The following is a 7,139-nucleotide window of genomic DNA, read 5'->3' as shown; positions in this document are numbered from 1 at the left end:
AGCCACACCTACCATATTGATAGCGAAGCAACGCCGCGAAGGCGGAGTCAGCAGCAAGCAGAGCAGCGCAGTTCAACTCGAAGCGGATGAGGTTTCTTTGGACTTTCTTATTCTTTCTTGTCGCTTCAAGTGCGCTTCCATTTTTTATTTGCGTGCGCAGCAAAGGACGGACGGCGATCGGCGAATGGCAGCGCGAAAGAGCAACAACAACAAAAACAGCAACTTAAATATGAACTGACAGAGCAAAGTGCAGGTTGAAAATGAGTGCGTGGCATTTTTCCTTACCGCCGAAATGATATACTCACACACCGATTATAATTTTGGTTGCAACACTGACGCTATGTGTGTGTGTGTGTGCATGTGCGTGTTTGCGTGCATGTTGAGCACACACAAAATGTCTGTAAAATTTTTGCACAAACACGTGCGACGCATAAATTGAGCGGCGGACACACCATTTCGCTATCCTGACGCTACAATCTGTTGTTTTTATTGCTGTTATTGCATGTTTTTTTTGCTCCAGCAGCTAGGCAGCGCGGACTTTTATCATATTTTGCTACATTCCTTTCAACTTTATTCTTTCCTCTCGTGGCAAACAGCGAGCTGTTCGATTCAAGCAAAAATAAAATAAAATGCAAAGGAAAGTATAACCGAAAAGTTTTCATTTTGTGTCGGCAACCACGTAGCAAACGAGTAAAGTGTCCCAATTGCAACGGCGTACAGCCGCAGCCGTAGCCACTTAATTTGTTTGCACTGCAACACGTTGCGGTCCTGCTACTTTACCTACGCCAACGGCCATAAGTCCACACGGTTGCCGCTCCAATCACCGCACATACACATACACTCACAGCTACAGCTTACCCGCTGCATCCGCGCCTTTTTGATGCCTCATCAGTAATGCTCCTTTTGTGCTACGGGGGATTTTTTTCTTGTTAGCGCATCTGATTCACTTTTTCAGCTAGTTGTTGTTGTTGGCGTCTGTGGTATGCGGTACGCTGCTCTAGGTTCGCCATATGTATGCGACAGCATGGCCTGACCGAGGTACGTTGCGCTCTTACAAGTACTTTACGGTAATGGGGGATTTTCGCTTGAGCATCCTCTAACAAAAATTAATTTAAATCGATATTGAGTAGCGATTTTTTCTCGTCCCTTGTCATCGTTTGTTTTGCCCGTATTCATGCATTTTTCTGCTTCCGTTTTCTTCTTTTTTACTTGCAGTATTTTAAGCTTACGCTTCGGGATGGAGCGTCTGCTGTCGCTAAACGTGGATGATGTTGATGGCGCGCCGTAAAAGTCTATTAATTAGCTTGCAGAAGTATACAGAGTATTAAAAATTGACATACACATACATACGTACATACATAAACTTGCACAATTTTGCGCTGAATCCTTTGCTCAGCATGAATTTCTAAATATATTTTCACGTACACGTATTTAAACCTGTATATATTTGAAAATATGTATGTATGTGTAGTAGTTACTAAATGGGTTGTAAAAGTTTTTAGTTGCTGGAAAAATGCATAGAAGGTCAAACATGTAATTAATTGCGCATCAACTTGTTATACATATGTACATCATTCAATATATTGGCTGAACATGCAGGTATTTGAAGTAAAAAGTTGCCACTGCATTGAAGTGCATCTGGTACTCCATGATACTTTAAATTTTTCATTATATAACAAGGTAAATAAATGATAGCGCTTTTAAGTGTTTGAACTGCTTTTCAATAGTTTTCGGAAAACTGAAGATGAAAATTCCAATATAATAGATATACAAATAATTGTATTAGAAAAATATATATGTATATATATATATATGTAGGTATATATCTTGAGTTTTACACTTCTAACTAATATATATGTTTATAGGATACCTACATACATATATAGTACATAAGCGCTATAAACATGAATGCGCATGAATTTATTATTGTGAACTTTTGTTGACATTGCGCCTAGGTCATGTGACTTGACTGCTTAAATGTACTTTTTTTGGGAGTACGTCAAGTCAATGGTACAAAGGATCTACCAGCTAATAACTTCACTCAATTTTCTATGCCTTATTTGAAATAAATGTTATATACACACCTCTTAAAACTCTCCAAGTGTACTACTGTAGTGAAAAATTGTAAGTCGTTTTAATTTAAATTTCGCGAGAAACCCCATTCGTCGAAATATTTATTTTCTGGGTTGCTATGACTGTCAGTGACATCTATCAAATTAGTCATTAGTGCTTAGTATACGCTTGTTTATCTGAAGTACATAAATGCATTCGACGCTTTTTACGCGTGAAATTATTCAACAAAACGTTCCATTAAATTTTGTGTGCAGAACCAAATTTCTGCTGAAAAGTTCAGAATATTGGAAAAACCTTCGGTGATAATTGTGTGTCGCAAGCATTATTTTTTTTTTTTTTTTGATTGGTACAAATTATTCAAAGTGGGTCGAGCACGCTTTGACGACAAACCACGCCAAGGACGGTCATCAACATCAACGATGATCAACACGTCAATAAAATAAAAGAAACGGTGATTGGGAGAAATCTTACTGACATCGTTAGAATATCGGAAGGATCAGTGAAACCCATTTTGAGAGAACATTTGAACAATTTTTAACCAATATCGTGGCGCGACCACCGTATTCGCTTGATTTAACTCCGTCTCACTTCTGGCTAATCAGCAAACTCAAACGACCGCTCCAGGAAAACCGTTTTGAGTCAATTGAAGAAATTAAACGTGAATAGGATTGGAAAAAGCGTTAACACAAATGTTTTGGGGCCAAGCCATATTCCTTTGCGGTATGTATTTAAATATTTTGCGCTAAACCAATAAACCAAAAAACAAGAACATAGAATCTCAAACACAAGTCAAACGGTAAAAAATAATAATAAAATATAAATATATGGAAAAATAATAACAAACAAGAAAAAATGGCTGCACCAAAGCGTAAATACCCTTCACAGATGCATTTCATATAGCAATCATATACATAATAAATCTCAAATCGTAATCGGCCAAAGTGATTTGTTTGATGTGAACAATCTTCAAGTCGAATTGAGGTTATATACTTATATGTATATTTGATTAATATTTTTATTCGGTTTTGATCGGTCAGCTTGTAAGGCAGTTATGTATATCCTATAGTGGTTCCGATTTAGCATTGTCGTGGTCTATAAGCCATTTCAGACTTCGTGAAAATACCTTGTCAAATAAACGAGAAGTAGGTCGATCTGTTATATCGGTTCCGTCACGTCAAATGAATATAATAAAGTATAACTTCATGGTGAGAAAAGGATGGGTGTGAAATTTCAGACCGATATCTCTAGATTAGTTCGCGCATAAACAGATGGGCATTGAGAAATCGACTCAGCTCGACACCTGTGTAGCGTGTTTTGTATTATTATAGGGTTTCAAAAATTTTCTTCTGGATGTTACAAACATAATAAATTCTGTTCAAGATATAAACATGTTTACTTAAACATTTTGAAGGCTTTCTTGGGCAAGGGATGCGGAGAAAATATTATCACAACAATATAGAAAATATAACAGTTTTCCGAAATATATTAATTTCTTACTACTATAAAGTATTTAAGATAAAAATACGTTGTGTTTGTGTTATAACCAAGAAATACAAAAAAACACACTTCTAATGTGGCCCTAATTAAAGTTTTAAGTTTTCTAATAAATACCAATACCAGGTACCAATAGGTTCTCCTACCGTATATTCAAATTTCGACCAAAAGGAAAGCAGTAAAGCGAAGTATTCAATGTCAATGTGAAGGCGAAAGTTTTTAAAAAAGGCAATTTAACCAAAATACCTTACTGTTAAAACTTGTTACAACAAAAGATATTTAATTTTAACACAAGGGAAATCAACACTGTTAAATAAAGAGTTAAAACGTAAATACTGATCAAAGCACACAAATGTCATTTTTGTTTATATGTCAAACGACAAAGGTCACAAAAATCCACTGCTAAAATGTGTCAGTTTTTCCAATCCACAAAAGCAACATTCGACAAAATCATTTGTTAGCTTTGAGTTCGAAAAGATCAAACAACAAATGTTTCTACCAAATTTTTCAATCCTACTTGCACACATACAAACTTACAAAAGCAAAGGCGCAAAACGCAATTGGTGAAAGTCATTTCCAGAGCCGTTTGACTTATTTGAAAATCCTTTCAAGACATAAGTACTATTCACATATGTCTACATCACACACATATCTACAAGACGCAATGTAGTCACCAAAAGAGTCGCGCTTCGCTTAGTCGTCAGACGTCGCGACAGTGAGCTGTTGAAATCACTGCTTCATTTCGCCATGCAATAATATCCTCCTGGTCACATCAGATGTACAGCTTTCACACTCAACTCACCTTAAATTCACTGCGAAATCCTTGTGGTAACCTTGGTTAGCCTGAGGGACGAGGCGCTTAATCTCAAATTACCGCGCCACCTTCTCGGCTCCGGCGTCTTCAAGTGCGCACAGCAAAGAGTTGCGTCAATTGGCGCTCAGCACACATTTTGAGCATATGGCGAGAATAGCAAAAACAACAATGGCAATTGAACAAGTGTTTAAGTGTGTGGCAGCAGGATATTGTCCTGTTTCCTTTATAATTTGGCATTCGCCACTTTTTCGCGTTCCTTACTTAGTATCTGCATATATGTACATATGTATATAGAAAAGGTAGGATGAGCGACTCTGACTGCTTTGTTGGTGCACGGAAGGGATTTAGATGAGAAAATGGTAAAATAAGATTCAACAACGCACACATCACAGCGAAATATTGCAGAAGAAAGCGGAAAATATGTGACTTCCATTATGCATCTATTAGCTTATATATTTTCTTATACTTATACATGATTGTATATATAGTACACATAGTACGCATATAATCATTTCTCTTTTAGTAAATCTATTTTATTGACTTCTTATGGAAGTGGTTTTTCACAGAGATTTCCTTATGACAAATACACAATACTATTATTTATTCCTCCAAAGGTTGGATGGGAAGTTGCCATTTGTTCACGAGTTTTCTCATTACCATCCTGTATGTGAGACAACAAGCACTTTTTTCAACATCGCTTTAATTTACTACTTTTCTTAATCGTCGATGTACGAAAGAGTGGCGCTTGTGTCATGGATACTTAGACATAAAATGTGTTCTTTCGGTGGATCATAATCATGGAGGCAGGGTTTAGATGGGAAAAAGTCTCGGTAACGGATTTAAAGATTTATACGGAAAAGTGGAGGTTAAATGTTTTGGTTAGCCAGGAGCATCTTGCTAATTTCCTATTGAAATCTACGAGCTAAAGTTGAGTGTACGAAAGTTCAGTCTTCCAGTGAATGTCGTTCATCTTTGCAATTTCCATTTAATAGCTCAAGGTCAGCGGAAGAAAAGACTACTAGCTTAGGGTTTGCAGCTGCTATGCATTATTTTGTAATCCTATTCAATTGTTGAGAATTAAAGGCAAAAGATAATATTGCCTTGGATCTCAGTCACAAGATTTTTATTATTTATACTGAGAGTCATACAGCCGTTCGCCTTCGCAGCTTTCTTTCAACTTTCTGTGTGATTTATAACCAAAATAAGAATATCCGATTTAGACACAGGTTTTTCGTTAACTTTTTGCCATTTTTAGGTAATTTCATAATAGCGCTCTAATAGAAATCCGCGTCCCTGTTGGCAAGAAACTGGTATAGTCGATATTCACGAGCTTCTTTTCCACCATCAAAATCATTCGACATGGACAGAAAAAGGTATCAGTTTCTTGGTGCCGGATCCGAACAACATGGCAGATATAGGATAACCTCCCAACCAAGTTGCTGAACCTTCTGGTGGGTCACTATCGATGTGTGTGGCTTGACATTTTCCAGAACGCAAATCATAACTCTATTTTTAACCGCCAATGTGCCAAACTCTAATTTTTTACCTGTACTGTCAACAATTGGACTCCTTCAGATGCATCCCCCCTCAGGCGGTCCAATTTTTGACAGTATAGGTGAAAATCCTTAGATAATTTACAATCCTGTCTCGGTCACCGTTTACGCCGGCACAACGCAATTCTACTGCAACTTTCCAATTGACTTTGCCATAAGGTAAACACTATTCATCACCAGTAACCATCCACTTCAGAAATGGATCTCTGACTTTGTAACTCATATATCGACCGTCTTTTTTTATCCAGTTGTATTTAAATGGTTAAAATCACCCTTTTTGTATAATATTTTATTCCTGGGCAATCGAAACAGAGCTAACATAACGATCTTACTCTTCGATTTTCGTTATTTTTTTAACAATATGTCAAATTGTCTAAGTCTTCCAGAGACATACATTCATAGCTTGACATAAATTTTTCTAAACATAATCGGCGAAACCGAAATTGGGCATGATTGATTCCAATAGTATCAGTGTCATCCATATTCAGCCGCGTGGGTTGCGTTTACGTCTTTCTCGAAGAAAAATTAAAAAAACAAGGCTTACTTTCTCTTTGCTGGATTCCATCTTGGACGTGTGATCATATAATACTGAGACATCAACAACAACCAAACTACGTCAGAATTTTTATTTTGTTCGAAATCTTAACTTTCTAGCTTTGTAGGATTTTTTCTCCTCGTTGGACTTAGTTGGGAAATGAGAAACTGAGCTCTTGACTAACAAAACAAACATTTGGTGTGTTTGAGACAAAAACTCGGCAAAAGCTAATATAGCAGATGAAAGGGGATCATTTTCCAATTCGGAAAAACTAGTATTTTTTTGGTGTTTCTATATGACGATAACTAACTTATGAATTGTTGGTATACAATAGTTGTTGCATACAATGGAGGCATATGGCTTAGAAAATTGATAGAAAATAATTCAGGTTTTTCGCTTTGCCCTCTCTTTATCACATATTGTCATAAAGGTCTAGAACTCTGAATAATTTCAGGAGCTTGCTAGGCGTGATGGAAGTGATATGATCCCTATCCATATATGCAGATGGATCCTAGGGCCAGTATAAGGTACGACAAAGAGACGGAATTTGTTTCGGCGGAGGTTGACCATATCTCTCAACCTTGCTAGGTTGTAACCATTTGCATATCGTTAACTTAATTTCCAAATGCTTTAATAACGGTAAAAATTAAGATGATACATGCATACATAC

The sequence above is a fragment of the Bactrocera tryoni genome, chromosome 1, assembly GCF_016617805.1.
Source record: "Bactrocera tryoni isolate S06 chromosome 1, CSIRO_BtryS06_freeze2, whole genome shotgun sequence".
Classification (NCBI taxonomy): domain Eukaryota; kingdom Metazoa; phylum Arthropoda; class Insecta; order Diptera; family Tephritidae; genus Bactrocera; species Bactrocera tryoni.
This window is presented reverse-complemented; position numbering follows the sequence as displayed.